Source organism: Anopheles maculipalpis, chromosome X, assembly GCF_943734695.1.
Source record: "Anopheles maculipalpis chromosome X, idAnoMacuDA_375_x, whole genome shotgun sequence".
Taxonomy (NCBI): domain Eukaryota; kingdom Metazoa; phylum Arthropoda; class Insecta; order Diptera; family Culicidae; genus Anopheles; species Anopheles maculipalpis.
The window spans coordinates 11,289,983-11,306,528 of record NC_064870.1 but is presented as its reverse complement, the minus strand read 5'-3'; the positions used below and the strand labels follow the sequence as shown (position 1 = coordinate 11,306,528).

General features: G+C 42.1%; 1 protein-coding gene across 1 annotated transcript in view; it reads right to left on the bottom strand.

Annotated features, from left to right (window-relative positions):
• Positions 1–16,546, bottom strand: part of LOC126561809 (neurobeachin) — a 289,107-nt gene that overhangs the window by 142,299 nt on the left and 130,262 nt on the right. The window lies entirely within an intron of this gene.

Below are 16,546 nucleotides of genomic sequence, written 5' to 3'. Positions count from 1 at the left end.
GAACTACATCCGCTACAAATGGAATATGACTTCCTTGCAGAGATACCTGATATTCAACGCGTGAAATCATTACATACATTGTTAACGCCAGAGGCCAGAGAGTGTCTCTTGACAAATGAGTTTCCAAACTTGGAACGGCTGTGTCTGGAAATTAAACTGATCAACGTCGCCGTAGACTGGGATACAATGTTTTCGAACATGGTCGCCTTGCAGCAGCTAAAGATAATAAAATTGCCTATGCTCATAGCTAACAGGGAACTACAAACAGGGAACCTGATGAACTGCCGCAGGCTGTCGAAGTTATGGCTAGAGTTTATAGACATAACGGGAATGATCTCAGACGTTAATTTGTGGAAACAAATTTTGGAGTTTCACATGCATTCTACCGCTGTGAGTGTTCCGGCTGGCGAACGACTGGTTTTACTGCTAAGCAACGTGCGCAAATTGTGCATTATGTTTTGGAGGATAGCCGGAGGTACGCTCGTGGTGGAGGCACCGCAAGTACGTCAGCTAGTCTTTACTAACGATAAGACGAACCTGGACATAGCAAACACGCCAGAGCTGGAGACACTGCATCTGGCCAAGCCGCTCACTAAGGTGTATACCTTCTTGCAACAACCGCTGCCCAAATTGCGACGATTAATCTTGGAAACGCCAGCTGAATTATCTAGACAATTTGTGAAAAACTATAAGGGCATAATGGTCAACTTGGCTCCAGGCCTGACCCATCTGGTTTTTATTTGCCGCAGCGGGAAGTCGTCGAAGAAGGTCCTTCCAAAGCTACTGACATTGGCGCGCTCGTTGCGTTCGATCACGATCATCGGTCTAAGTGAATTTACGGAGATGTCCACACAGACACTGCGCAAGCTTTTCGGCATGCCTCAACTGCAGGTAGCGTACTGATGTGCCTCTTGTACGGCACTGTTCGAAAACTGACTCCATCTCGCTTGAAACCTAATTCTAATATTTCGCATTCTCTCATTTTAGGAGTTGGTGTTGCACAAAGTTCTGGTCACCGCTGTTATGGAGCGTGCCATACGGGTGCCGGCAAACTTGTTGCGGTTACAAATAAGCGAGCTCCTAATCCAGGAAAACTCCGAATTTATAGTGCAGCACCGCAGGCTGGGATTATTCAAGAAGCAGAGTCTGTTCGGCTGTACTATGATAAACCTCAATGCACACGAGGTTCCGAATCACGCTGAAGTGTTGAGCAATCTTGCATGCGCCGTCGCTACTAAACAACTTATTTAGTATTCCATAGTAGTCCGCGAAGTAACGTTATGCACCACAAATACTTATCCATCCCACCTGTGAGTGAGTGTTAAGGGATTGTGCGCGCCGGAAGGGGAGCGGGGATGTGTGTGTGTGTGTGTTTTAGAGGGAGATGAAAGGTGGAGGAGCACTGTCACTCACTTTAAATTATTGTTTATTATTGTAGTGCCATCATGTCTAGCCACATTCGCAAGGATCCAAATTAAATTTGCTCGCTCGATTGTAGGTCGAGTCATAGGGCCCTCCTGCAGCCATTAGGCGTTCCTTTACCGCGGTCCACCAGGTTAACTGCCGTCACCATTAGGGGCACCATCGTTGGTCCTTTTATTCTTACTAACTCCCCTTTAACTTACTAACTTAACTTTGAACTTTGTAGCTTTTTGTCGTTCGTTGCGAGACAGAGAACAATCAGGTAACGCTCACATACCAGTAACCTCCCAAGCGCAATCTTATTAAGCTTAAGAGGCAGAGAAGAAAGCGGATATCATTTTGTTTCAAACACTCGCATTACCATACACACGTTCCTGAGATGTTGCTCACCAGAAAACACTGCCCAAACATGTGATGTGCCATGTGAGGTGTCACGGAAAACTATGTACTGATAGTATTATGATTAATTGGCAATGCTTAAAGAAACACGCTAAGCACTGTAGAAGAAACAGAAATTTTTAAAATTTGTTTTGGGTAGAGCAAGGAATTAGAATAGTTTGAAATACTACTTAACCGGTAAGTACCATCTAAACCGAGTGGTCAAATATGTATTATTAGCTGTATAAACGATACAAACAAAGCACCTTGTTATAGAAATAAAACCATTCAGTTCCTTTAGCCATTACATAATTACTCTTAAACTATTATACAATATTTAGACATCATCAATGAAATATGAAATGCGTAAGGAAACCTGGAGGACTGAGTCCTTCAGGATTAAAAATAGGATAGGATTAAAAATAATTTAGTTAACATTTTTGTTCAATCTTGCAGTGATTAGATTAAACTTATGAGACTGACATGCAAGAAGGATTGCTTCCGATGCAGAGCATTCCGAATGGATAATATTCTAATAGAAAAGGTGCCGTATCGAATGCTGCAACGCGCTGGGTCCCACGAGATGAGGCGACTAGCTCTAGCCACGGCAGGACTGGAGTTCAAATCCCATCGCGTGCATCGCGTGAGGAATATCGAGTTACACGGCATCGGTTAAGCCAAAAAAGAAAAAAAAACGAAGAATACTCATATTTGGTATTTGGCATTAGCTTTAACAACGTTTAGGATGGCTATACCAGAAGGATAAGAAATTGCTATTTTTATTTTAGCATATAGTATATTGTACTTTTTTTAAGAGGAAGGATCAGCTGTGATACAGTTCTTTTGAACTAACGATGTGATTGATAAAATATACATCAGATATTCAAAAAAAGAATCATTGTAATTGTGTGTGCATATCTTTTTGTTTATATTTTAGTTGGTAAGATGATTTGAGATGTTCAACGAGAAATCATTAGAAACAAATAGATCACGATCATCATCATCATTACATCATCATCATTATGCCCGTCCAAGAAAAACAGTATAAACCTGATATTAGGAGCAGAAATTAAAAAGGAAGTGTCAACAGCGGACTGGCTACACACCACAGCTAGAGAGACTTCATTGGCTGTGTGCCTGTGTGTTTGCACACCATTTCCGCACGATAATACTAGGCGTACCGGAAGGTTGGTGACGGATAGCATTTAAATGCCAAACAAGCTATTATTAAAGGCCACGCCGTAGTCCTCCCCGGTGGCAGGAGGAGTGGGTGAAGTTTGGGAGGAGGAGTAGGGTATAGGCATGGCACACCTATTTTTTGATACTAGTTATCTAGCAGGAGAAGGAGCTGTTTCCCACCTAGGATCATCAGCTCTAGGGATCGGAACTCTCTCTCCCCAACGTCGAAAGGACGTCAGAGAGTAAATATTTTCCTTGCAATTTCCCGCACGGGGTAAAAATGGATGCAGAAGACGACGTGCCTGAACCTATCTAGCTCGACACACCTTACATTCTACACACGTATAAAACAAAAAGAGTTCAGAGAGAAAATGTTCACCGTCTCTAGCTAGCAGCTACGAGGGCAACGTTTCAAATCATGTCAATTTATAGTGTGTTTGCTTTGTTTCATCCGGGATCGTTTGAAAACAAATTTGTATTTTAACTAGTCGAGGCCCGGTAGAACCTACCTTTTGACCCGCAAACTGCGGGATGCATCAAGGATATCTTCAGTTGGTGCGAATGATTGTTGCTTTAATTCTTATTCCGATTCCGATTATTTGACTTCTCCATTAACCTATCTTCACCTGGTGCTCGTCTTTGTGCGTTCTCTCTGTCTTGCTCCTCTCCCTAAACCATTGATTTTAAAGATTTTATTATTTGTTCTAATAATGCTATAGTTCAGAATTTGTCGAAATTACAAATTACAAATATATAATTAACGTAAAACAAATCATAAAGCTTGTAGCGATAGAGTAGCGCCTTCTTCCCGTATGAGCTCATCAAAGAACGTAAGTGTACCGCCCAAGCGCGTGTCGTCGTTGCTTAGCAACAGGGAGCGAGCAAGTGAGCGCTGCGAGCGAAGAAAAAAAGGGAGCGAGCAAAGAAAGGTAAGTGTGCCTGCCTCCAATGAGTACTAGATTACTCGATTGAAAATTTTCAAAATTACACCCAGAACTTGCTACACTATCGCTGCAAGTTTTATGATTTGATAAAAATTCTATCACTAAAAGTTTTACATATGGATTAATGGATAAGAGTAAGGAAGGAGACCCAAACAAACTGGCTTAATGTTCAACAAAAAAGGCCACATATTTCGGAGCGCAGCAATAATCGCTCCATGGGACACGTAGGAGCGAATGCGATGTGGATTTCTGCGATTATTCACAAAACGCCTGGCAGAAGACATAAGTATTGAATTGGAATGCATTTCGACTTGTGTTGCCACACCTATAATTATAATATTAATAATTATTTTTTTTAGACAATACGGCACAAGCCGTCATACTCAAAATATATCAATTATTTTTATATCTTTGTTCGCCACTGAGGTTATACAACAATTTCTTCATACTAGATTTTTACCTAATTCTAAGCAGCGTTTTTTCTGGAACTGTTGGCAATGGCAAGCGGTTTCTTACGTTGAGCCAAACAGTGTAATTACCATCACACCGCAAGTTTAGTATATCTGTGGCACGGGTTTTCTTCCGATGCACCAAAATTTAGTGTTCGCTAACAGGACTGCCGATAGGAGGCATAATTATCAGTGCTGCAACCCTAAACTTGGAACTGCTCTGGTACCAATTTGATCGTACGACAAAATCGTATGCCACCGAGCAATCCCTGGTGACAATGAGGTTCATTTCATTTTAAATGATTCATTTCGGTTTGTACTTCAGTCCAGCGATTCATATCGACTGGTTTTGAGTGAACTAGCTGTTCATTTAGGCTTGTTCTCGAGTGAATGGATTGTGAAGAGCAAAGAACAAGCCGAGAGGATTTCATATATTTTCTCGCTCGGATTGTTACCAGGATCGAAACCATCCAATTTCGGCACGAGCATTTTCTCGACGAAAAACGTAGATCTTGTTAACAATATCACAGAGATCACATGAAAAAAGCATCACATTCTATATCCAATCACTTCACAAAGTCCGAGAAGAGGGAGACAGAGCATAAAAAAAGAAAAAGAGTTCATGATGAAATGAACCTCATTTTCACCAGGCCAGGGCCGCCACTGATCCCGTTTTGCGAGTGTGTGTGTGTTGGAGGATTGTGTGTGTGTTGGAGGATTACGTATACTTCGCGAGTGTATAGTGGGATGGGGTGAAGATTTTGCACGTTTACTTTGCTGGTGTGTGTGTGGTGGTGTTGAATCTCGTACACATATACACTGCTACATAGGCCATAGATCTGTTCAGTTTTCTGCGGTAAGTTGTCTGTACAGCACGCGTGTGCAAGTAGTTAAGGAATTCGGATTATTGAGGTAATTCTTCGTTAATTTCTTTGGATAATTTGAGGTAATTGTGTAAAATTGTAATGTGAGGTTGTTTCGTGTGGAGTGTTGAGTGAAGAGAATTTGTTACTTCGCTGAAAATGTAATTTTGTCCGCTGATGTTCAGAACTTTGACATTCGGAAGCAACAGTAGGCTTCGCTTGGGTGGAAAATAAAAATTATACAAGGGTTTTTGGTATGCAGAAAGCTTCGCTTACTCGCGAATATTTAGTTTTGCCAAAACGGCAAAGAAATATGTTGCTGCCCTTCGGGAATTGAGTGACACCTGAATAGCTGTGTGCGCGGGGAAGGGTGGGTAGTATATTTGACATGCAGCACAGCGAGGGAGAGAGGAGCGTTCAAGCATTAGCGACCTCTCGCGGCCGCTAAGTCCGCTTGTAGGAAAATTCCCTTCTGTGTATGCCGGTGTATGATAAGGAGAGAGATTTTCAAAAGTCTATTATTTTAGAGCCATTTCAATGATTGAGCCAATTTTAAATGATTGTTTCACTTGTATGATGCTATGAGCACACGATATTTGACTGCATTGATGATTTGTAAACTAACGACTGATGTTGATCATTCTCTACCTTTGTCACTCTTACATTTTAGCTCGCCAGAAATGCCGCGTCATATTTTGGATCTTCCAAATGAAATGCTGTTCATGATAACCGATAACCTGTCACTGGCTGATCGCAAAAGTCTCAGTCTCACCTGCAGGCGTTTCGATGCGGTGACATTTCGTAAAGATACGAATCCCAAAACAGTACTGAGGTTAACCCGAGTTTTTCCCGCAAAAAAACGTGTCGATAGGAAAATGAGTCCCCAAAAAAAAGCCCAGAGATTCATTAGTTATCGTTTGCTAGAGAAAAGCAATCGAATGTACAGCAGTATCGCTATAAATATAGATAGGAAATTCCAGCAGGCACACTATAACTATGCAAAAAAAGTCCTGCAAGCGCTGTGGAAGAACACACCTGAAACAAAGGAGCTGGTTGTGCGGGATACACACGCGTGCAACATAATACACCTAGCACAAGAATTGCCATACCTGTTCGAAACAGTCCGTAAGCTGACAATATTTGTGGATGGTAAATCGCTTATACCGCAGAATGATGGGATGTTGGAAATGCCGAATTTGGAGCACCTCACATACGTAGAGCACACTTGCAATAACAGCGTCCAGGTTATCAATCGGGGCGCCATTCGCTTCAACGCACCAAAACTGCAGCATGTACAGTTTCATACGCCGATCGAACTACATCCGCTACAAATGGAATATGACTTCCTTGCAGAGATACCTGATATTCAACGCGTGAAATCATTACATACATTGTTAACGCCAGAGGCCAGAGAGTGTCTCTTGACAAATGAGTTTCCAAACTTGGAACGGCTGTGTCTGGAAATTAAACTGATCAACGTCGCCGTAGACTGGGATACAATGTTTTCGAACATGGTCGCCTTGCAGCAGCTAAAGATAATAAAATTGCCTATGCTCATAGCTAACAGGGAACTACAAACAGGGAACCTGATGAACTGCCGCAGGCTGTCGAAGTTATGGCTAGAGTTTATAGACATAACGGGAATGATCTCAGACGTTAATTTGTGGAAACAAATTTTGGAGTTTCACATGCATTCTACCGCTGTGAGTGTTCCGGCTGGCGAACGACTGGTTTTACTGCTAAGCAACGTGCGCAAATTGTGCATTATGTTTTGGAGGATAGCCGGAGGTACGCTCGTGGTGGAGGCACCGCAAGTACGTCAGCTAGTCTTTACTAACGATAAGACGAACCTGGACATAGCAAACACGCCAGAGCTGGAGACACTGCATCTGGCCAAGCCGCTCACTAAGGTGTATACCTTCTTGCAACAACCGCTGCCCAAATTGCGACGATTAATCTTGGAAACGCCAGCTGAATTATCTAGACAATTTGTGAAAAACTATAAGGGCATAATGGTCAACTTGGCTCCAGGCCTGACCCATCTGGTTTTTATTTGCCGCAGCGGGAAGTCGTCGAAGAAGGTCCTTCCAAAGCTACTGACATTCGCGCGCTCGTTGCGTTCGATCACGATCATCGGTCTAAGTGAATTTACGGAGATGTCCACACAGACACTGCGCAAGCTTTTCGGCATGCCTCAACTGCAGGTAGCGTACTGATGTGCCTCTTGTACGGCACTGTTCGAAAACTGACTCCATCTCGCTTGAAACCTAATTCTAATATTTCGCATTCTCTCATTTTAGGAGTTGGTGTTGCACAAAGTTCTGGTCACCGCTGTTATGGAGCGTGCCATACGGGTGCCGGCAAACTTGTTGCGGTTACAAATAAGCGAGCTCCTAATCCAGGAAAACTCCGAATTTATAGTGCAGCACCGCAGGCTGGGATTATTCAAGAAGCAGAGTCTGTTCGGCTGTACTATGATAAACCTCAATGCACACGAGGTTCCGAATCACGCTGAAGTGTTGAGCAATCTTGCATGCGCCGTCGCTACTAAACAACTTATTTAGTATTCCATAGTAGTCCGCGAAGTAACGTTATGCACCACAAATACTTATCCATCCCACCTGTGAGTGAGTGTTAAGGGATTGTGCGCGCCGGAAGGGGAGCGGGGATGTGTGTGTGTGTGTGTTTTAGAGGGAGATGAAAGGTGGAGGAGCACTGTCACTCACTTTAAATTATTGTTTATTATTGTAGTGCCATCATGTCTAGCCACATTCGCAAGGATCCAAATTAAATTTGCTCGCTCGATTGTAGGTCGAGTCATAGGGCCCTCCTGCAGCCATTAGGCGTTCCTTTACCGCGGTCCACCAGGTTAACTGCCGTCACCATTAGGGGCACCATCGTTGGTCCTTTTATTCTTACTAACTCCCCTTTAACTTACTAACTTAACTTTGAACTTTGTAGCTTTTTGTCGTTCGTTGCGAGACAGAGAACAATCAGGTAACGCTCACATACCAGTAACCTCCCAAGCGCAATCTTATTAAGCTTAAGAGGCAGAGAAGAAAGCGGATATCATTTTGTTTCAAACACTCGCATTACCATACACACGTTCCTGAGATGTTGCTCACCAGAAAACACTGCCCAAACATGTGATGTGCCATGTGAGGTGTCACGGAAAACTATGTACTGATAGTATTATGATTAATTGGCAATGCTTAAAGAAACACGCTAAGCACTGTAGAAGAAACAGAAATTTTTAAAATTTGTTTTGGGTAGAGCAAGGAATTAGAATAGTTTGAAATACTACTTAACCGGTAAGTACCATCTAAACCGAGTGGTCAAATATGTATTATTAGCTGTATAAACGATACAAACAAAGCACCTTGTTATAGAAATAAAACCATTCAGTTCCTTTAGCCATTACATAATTACTCTTAAACTATTATACAATATTTAGACATCATCAATGAAATATGAAATGCGTAAGGAAACCTGGAGGACTGAGTCCTTCAGGATTAAAAATAGGATAGGATTAAAAATAATTTAGTTAACATTTTTGTTCAATCTTGCAGTGATTAGATTAAACTTATGAGACTGACATGCAAGAAGGATTGCTTCCGATGCAGAGCATTCCGAATGGATAATATTCTAATAGAAAAGGTGCCGTATCGAATGCTGCAACGCGCTGGGTCCCACGAGATGAGGCGACTAGCTCTAGCCACGGCAGGACTGGAGTTCAAATCCCATCGCGTGCATCGCGTGAGGAATATCGAGTTACACGGCATCGGTTAAGCCAAAAAAGAAAAAAAAACGAAGAATACTCATATTTGGTATTTGGCATTAGCTTTAACAACGTTTAGGATGGCTATACCAGAAGGATAAGAAATTGCTATTTTTATTTTAGCATATAGTATATTGTACTTTTTTTAAGAGGAAGGATCAGCTGTGATACAGTTCTTTTGAACTAACGATGTGATTGATAAAATATACATCAGATATTCAAAAAAAGAATCATTGTAATTGTGTGTGCATATCTTTTTGTTTATATTTTAGTTGGTAAGATGATTTGAGATGTTCAACGAGAAATCATTAGAAACAAATAGATCACGATCATCATCATCATTACATCATCATCATTATGCCCGTCCAAGAAAAACAGTATAAACCTGATATTAGGAGCAGAAATTAAAAAGGAAGTGTCAACAGCGGACTGGCTACACACCACAGCTAGAGAGACTTCATTGGCTGTGTGCCTGTGTGTTTGCACACCATTTCCGCACGATAATACTAGGCGTACCGGAAGGTTGGTGACGGATAGCATTTAAATGCCAAACAAGCTATTATTAAAGGCCACGCCGTAGTCCTCCCCGGTGGCAGGAGGAGTGGGTGAAGTTTGGGAGGAGGAGTAGGGTATAGGCATGGCACACCTATTTTTTGATACTAGTTATCTAGCAGGAGAAGGAGCTGTTTCCCACCTAGGATCATCAGCTCTAGGGATCGGAACTCTCTCTCCCCAACGTCGAAAGGACGTCAGAGAGTAAATATTTTCCTTGCAATTTCCCGCACGGGGTAAAAATGGATGCAGAAGACGACGTGCCTGAACCTATCTAGCTCGACACACCTTACATTCTACACACGTATAAAACAAAAAGAGTTCAGAGAGAAAATGTTCACCGTCTCTAGCTAGCAGCTACGAGGGCAACGTTTCAAATCATGTCAATTTATAGTGTGTTTGCTTTGTTTCATCCGGGATCGTTTGAAAACAAATTTGTATTTTAACTAGTCGAGGCCCGGTAGAACCTACCTTTTGACCCGCAAACTGCGGGATGCATCAAGGATATCTTCAGTTGGTGCGAATGATTGTTGCTTTAATTCTTATTCCGATTCCGATTATTTGACTTCTCCATTAACCTATCTTCACCTGGTGCTCGTCTTTGTGCGTTCTCTCTGTCTTGCTCCTCTCCCTAAACCATTGATTTTAAAGATTTTATTATTTGTTCTAATAATGCTATAGTTCAGAATTTGTCGAAATTACAAATTACAAATATATAATTAACGTAAAACAAATCATAAAGCTTGTAGCGATAGAGTAGCGCCTTCTTCCCGTATGAGCTCATCAAAGAACGTAAGTGTACCGCCCAAGCGCGTGTCGTCGTTGCTTAGCAACAGGGAGCGAGCAAGTGAGCGCTGCGAGCGAAGAAAAAAAGGGAGCGAGCAAAGAAAGGTAAGTGTGCCTGCCTCCAATGAGTACTAGATTACTCGATTGAAAATTTTCAAAATTACACCCAGAACTTGCTACACTATCGCTGCAAGTTTTATGATTTGATAAAAATTCTATCACTAAAAGTTTTACATATGGATTAATGGATAAGAGTAAGGAAGGAGACCCAAACAAACTGGCTTAATGTTCAACAAAAAAGGCCACATATTTCGGAGCGCAGCAATAATCGCTCCATGGGACACGTAGGAGCGAATGCGATGTGGATTTCTGCGATTATTCACAAAACGCCTGGCAGAAGACATAAGTATTGAATTGGAATGCATTTCGACTTGTGTTGCCACACCTATAATTATAATATTAATAATTATTTTTTTTAGACAATACGGCACAAGCCGTCATACTCAAAATATATCAATTATTTTTATATCTTTGTTCGCCACTGAGGTTATACAACAATTTCTTCATACTAGATTTTTACCTAATTCTAAGCAGCGTTTTTTCTGGAACTGTTGGCAATGGCAAGCGGTTTCTTACGTTGAGCCAAACAGTGTAATTACCATCACACCGCAAGTTTAGTATATCTGTGGCACGGGTTTTCTTCCGATGCACCAAAATTTAGTGTTCGCTAACAGGACTGCCGATAGGAGGCATAATTATCAGTGCTGCAACCCTAAACTTGGAACTGCTCTGGTACCAATTTGATCGTACGACAAAATCGTATGCCACCGAGCAATCCCTGGTGACAATGAGGTTCATTTCATTTTAAATGATTCATTTCGGTTTGTACTTCAGTCCAGCGATTCATATCGACTGGTTTTGAGTGAACTAGCTGTTCATTTAGGCTTGTTCTCGAGTGAATGGATTGTGAAGAGCAAAGAACAAGCCGAGAGGATTTCATATATTTTCTCGCTCGGATTGTTACCAGGATCGAAACCATCCAATTTCGGCACGAGCATTTTCTCGACGAAAAACGTAGATCTTGTTAACAATATCACAGAGATCACATGAAAAAAGCATCACATTCTATATCCAATCACTTCACAAAGTCCGAGAAGAGGGAGACAGAGCATAAAAAAAGAAAAAGAGTTCATGATGAAATGAACCTCATTTTCACCAGGCCAGGGCCGCCACTGATCCCGTTTTGCGAGTGTGTGTGTGTTGGAGGATTGTGTGTGTGTTGGAGGATTACGTATACTTCGCGAGTGTATAGTGGGATGGGGTGAAGATTTTGCACGTTTACTTTGCTGGTGTGTGTGTGGTGGTGTTGAATCTCGTACACATATACACTGCTACATAGGCCATAGATCTGTTCAGTTTTCTGCGGTAAGTTGTCTGTACAGCACGCGTGTGCAAGTAGTTAAGGAATTCGGATTATTGAGGTAATTCTTCGTTAATTTCTTTGGATAATTTGAGGTAATTGTGTAAAATTGTAATGTGAGGTTGTTTCGTGTGGAGTGTTGAGTGAAGAGAATTTGTTACTTCGCTGAAAATGTAATTTTGTCCGCTGATGTTCAGAACTTTGACATTCGGAAGCAACAGTAGGCTTCGCTTGGGTGGAAAATAAAAATTATACAAGGGTTTTTGGTATGCAGAAAGCTTCGCTTACTCGCGAATATTTAGTTTTGCCAAAACGGCAAAGAAATATGTTGCTGCCCTTCGGGAATTGAGTGACACCTGAATAGCTGTGTGCGCGGGGAAGGGTGGGTAGTATATTTGACATGCAGCACAGCGAGGGAGAGAGGAGCGTTCAAGCATTAGCGACCTCTCGCGGCCGCTAAGTCCGCTTGTAGGAAAATTCCCTTCTGTGTATGCCGGTGTATGATAAGGAGAGAGATTTTCAAAAGTCTATTATTTTAGAGCCATTTCAATGATTGAGCCAATTTTAAATGATTGTTTCACTTGTATGATGCTATGAGCACACGATATTTGACTGCATTGATGATTTGTAAACTAACGACTGATGTTGATCATTCTCTACCTTTGTCACTCTTACATTTTAGCTCGCCAGAAATGCCGCGTCATATTTTGGATCTTCCAAATGAAATGCTGTTCATGATAACCGATAACCTGTCACTGGCTGATCGCAAAAGTCTCAGTCTCACCTGCAGGCGTTTCGATGCGGTGACATTTCGTAAAGATACGAATCCCAAAACAGTACTGAGGTTAACCCGAGTTTTTCCCGCAAAAAAACGTGTCGATAGGAAAATGAGTCCCCAAAAAAAAGCCCAGAGATTCATTAGTTATCGTTTGCTAGAGAAAAGCAATCGAATGTACAGCAGTATCGCTATAAATATAGATAGGAAATTCCAGCAGGCACACTATAACTATGCAAAAAAAGTCCTGCAAGCGCTGTGGAAGAACACACCTGAAACAAAGGAGCTGGTTGTGCGGGATACACACGCGTGCAACATAATACACCTAGCACAAGAATTGCCATACCTGTTCGAAACAGTCCGTAAGCTGACAATATTTGTGGATGGTAAATCGCTTATACCGCAGAATGATGGGATGTTGGAAATGCCGAATTTGGAGCACCTCACATACGTAGAGCACACTTGCAATAACAGCGTCCAGGTTATCAATCGGGGCGCCATTCGCTTCAACGCACCAAAACTGCAGCATGTACAGTTTCATACGCCGATCGAACTACATCCGCTACAAATGGAATATGACTTCCTTGCAGAGATACCTGATATTCAACGCGTGAAATCATTACATACATTGTTAACGCCAGAGGCCAGAGAGTGTCTCTTGACAAATGAGTTTCCAAACTTGGAACGGCTGTGTCTGGAAATTAAACTGATCAACGTCGCCGTAGACTGGGATACAATGTTTTCGAACATGGTCGCCTTGCAGCAGCTAAAGATAATAAAATTGCCTATGCTCATAGCTAACAGGGAACTACAAACAGGGAACCTGATGAACTGCCGCAGGCTGTCGAAGTTATGGCTAGAGTTTATAGACATAACGGGAATGATCTCAGACGTTAATTTGTGGAAACAAATTTTGGAGTTTCACATGCATTCTACCGCTGTGAGTGTTCCGGCTGGCGAACGACTGGTTTTACTGCTAAGCAACGTGCGCAAATTGTGCATTATGTTTTGGAGGATAGCCGGAGGTACGCTCGTGGTGGAGGCACCGCAAGTACGTCAGCTAGTCTTTACTAACGATAAGACGAACCTGGACATAGCAAACACGCCAGAGCTGGAGACACTGCATCTGGCCAAGCCGCTCACTAAGGTGTATACCTTCTTGCAACAACCGCTGCCCAAATTGCGACGATTAATCTTGGAAACGCCAGCTGAATTATCTAGACAATTTGTGAAAAACTATAAGGGCATAATGGTCAACTTGGCTCCAGGCCTGACCCATCTGGTTTTTATTTGCCGCAGCGGGAAGTCGTCGAAGAAGGTCCTTCCAAAGCTACTGACATTCGCGCGCTCGTTGCGTTCGATCACGATCATCGGTCTAAGTGAATTTACGGAGATGTCCACACAGACACTGCGCAAGCTTTTCGGCATGCCTCAACTGCAGGTAGCGTACTGATGTGCCTCTTGTACGGCACTGTTCGAAAACTGACTCCATCTCGCTTGAAACCTAATTCTAATATTTCGCATTCTCTCATTTTAGGAGTTGGTGTTGCACAAAGTTCTGGTCACCGCTGTTATGGAGCGTGCCATACGGGTGCCGGCAAACTTGTTGCGGTTACAAATAAGCGAGCTCCTAATCCAGGAAAACTCCGAATTTATAGTGCAGCACCGCAGGCTGGGATTATTCAAGAAGCAGAGTCTGTTCGGCTGTACTATGATAAACCTCAATGCACACGAGGTTCCGAATCACGCTGAAGTGTTGAGCAATCTTGCATGCGCCGTCGCTACTAAACAACTTATTTAGTATTCCATAGTAGTCCGCGAAGTAACGTTATGCACCACAAATACTTATCCATCCCACCTGTGAGTGAGTGTTAAGGGATTGTGCGCGCCGGAAGGGGAGCGGGGATGTGTGTGTGTGTGTGTTTTAGAGGGAGATGAAAGGTGGAGGAGCACTGTCACTCACTTTAAATTATTGTTTATTATTGTAGTGCCATCATGTCTAGCCACATTCGCAAGGATCCAAATTAAATTTGCTCGCTCGATTGTAGGTCGAGTCATAGGGCCCTCCTGCAGCCATTAGGCGTTCCTTTACCGCGGTCCACCAGGTTAACTGCCGTCACCATTAGGGGCACCATCGTTGGTCCTTTTATTCTTACTAACTCCCCTTTAACTTACTAACTTAACTTTGAACTTTGTAGCTTTTTGTCGTTCGTTGCGAGACAGAGAACAATCAGGTAACGCTCACATACCAGTAACCTCCCAAGCGCAATCTTATTAAGCTTAAGAGGCAGAGAAGAAAGCGGATATCATTTTGTTTCAAACACTCGCATTACCATACACACGTTCCTGAGATGTTGCTCACCAGAAAACACTGCCCAAACATGTGATGTGCCATGTGAGGTGTCACGGAAAACTATGTACTGATAGTATTATGATTAATTGGCAATGCTTAAAGAAACACGCTAAGCACTGTAGAAGAAACAGAAATTTTTAAAATTTGTTTTGGGTAGAGCAAGGAATTAGAATAGTTTGAAATACTACTTAACCGGTAAGTACCATCTAAACCGAGTGGTCAAATATGTATTATTAGCTGTATAAACGATACAAACAAAGCACCTTGTTATAGAAATAAAACCATTCAGTTCCTTTAGCCATTACATAATTACTCTTAAACTATTATACAATATTTAGACATCATCAATGAAATATGAAATGCGTAAGGAAACCTGGAGGACTGAGTCCTTCAGGATTAAAAATAGGATAGGATTAAAAATAATTTAGTTAACATTTTTGTTCAATCTTGCAGTGATTAGATTAAACTTATGAGACTGACATGCAAGAAGGATTGCTTCCGATGCAGAGCATTCCGAATGGATAATATTCTAATAGAAAAGGTGCCGTATCGAATGCTGCAACGCGCTGGGTCCCACGAGATGAGGCGACTAGCTCTAGCCACGGCAGGACTGGAGTTCAAATCCCATCGCGTGCATCGCGTGAGGAATATCGAGTTACACGGCATCGGTTAAGCCAAAAAAGAAAAAAAAACGAAGAATACTCATATTTGGTATTTGGCATTAGCTTTAACAACGTTTAGGATGGCTATACCAGAAGGATAAGAAATTGCTATTTTTATTTTAGCATATAGTATATTGTACTTTTTTAAGAGGAAGGATCAGCTGTGATACAGTTCTTTTGAACTAACGATGTGATTGATAAAATATACATCAGATATTCAAAAAAAGAATCATTGTAATTGTGTGTGCATATCTTTTTGTTTATATTTTAGTTGGTAAGATGATTTGAGATGTTCAACGAGAAATCATTAGAAACAAATAGATCACGATCATCATCATCATTACATCATCATCATTATGCCCGTCCAAGAAAAACAGTATAAACCTGATATTAGGAGCAGAAATTAAAAAGGAAGTGTCAACAGCGGACTGGCTACACACCACAGCTAGAGAGACTTCATTGGCTGTGTGCCTGTGTGTTTGCACACCATTTCCGCACGATAATACTAGGCGTACCGGAAGGTTGGTGACGGATAGCATTTAAATGCCAAACAAGCTATTATTAAAGGCCACGCCGTAGTCCTCCCCGGTGGCAGGAGGAGTGGGTGAAGTTTGGGAGGAGGAGTAGGGTATAGGCATGGCACACCTATTTTTTGTTACTAGTTATCTAGCAGGAGAAGGAGCTGTTTCCCACCTAGGATCATCAGCTCTAGGGATCGGAACTCTCTCTCCCCAACGTCGAAAGGACGTCAGAGAGTAAATATTTTCCTTGCAATTTCCCGCACGGGGTAAAAATGGATGCAGAAGACGACGTGCCTGAACCTATCTAGCTCGACACACCTTACATTCTACACACGTATAAAACAAAAAGAGTTCAGAGAGAAAATGTTCACCGTCTCTAGCTAGCAGCTACGAGGGCAACGTTTCAAATCATGTCAATTTATAGTGTGTTTGCTTTGTTTCATCCGGGATCGTTTGAAAACAAA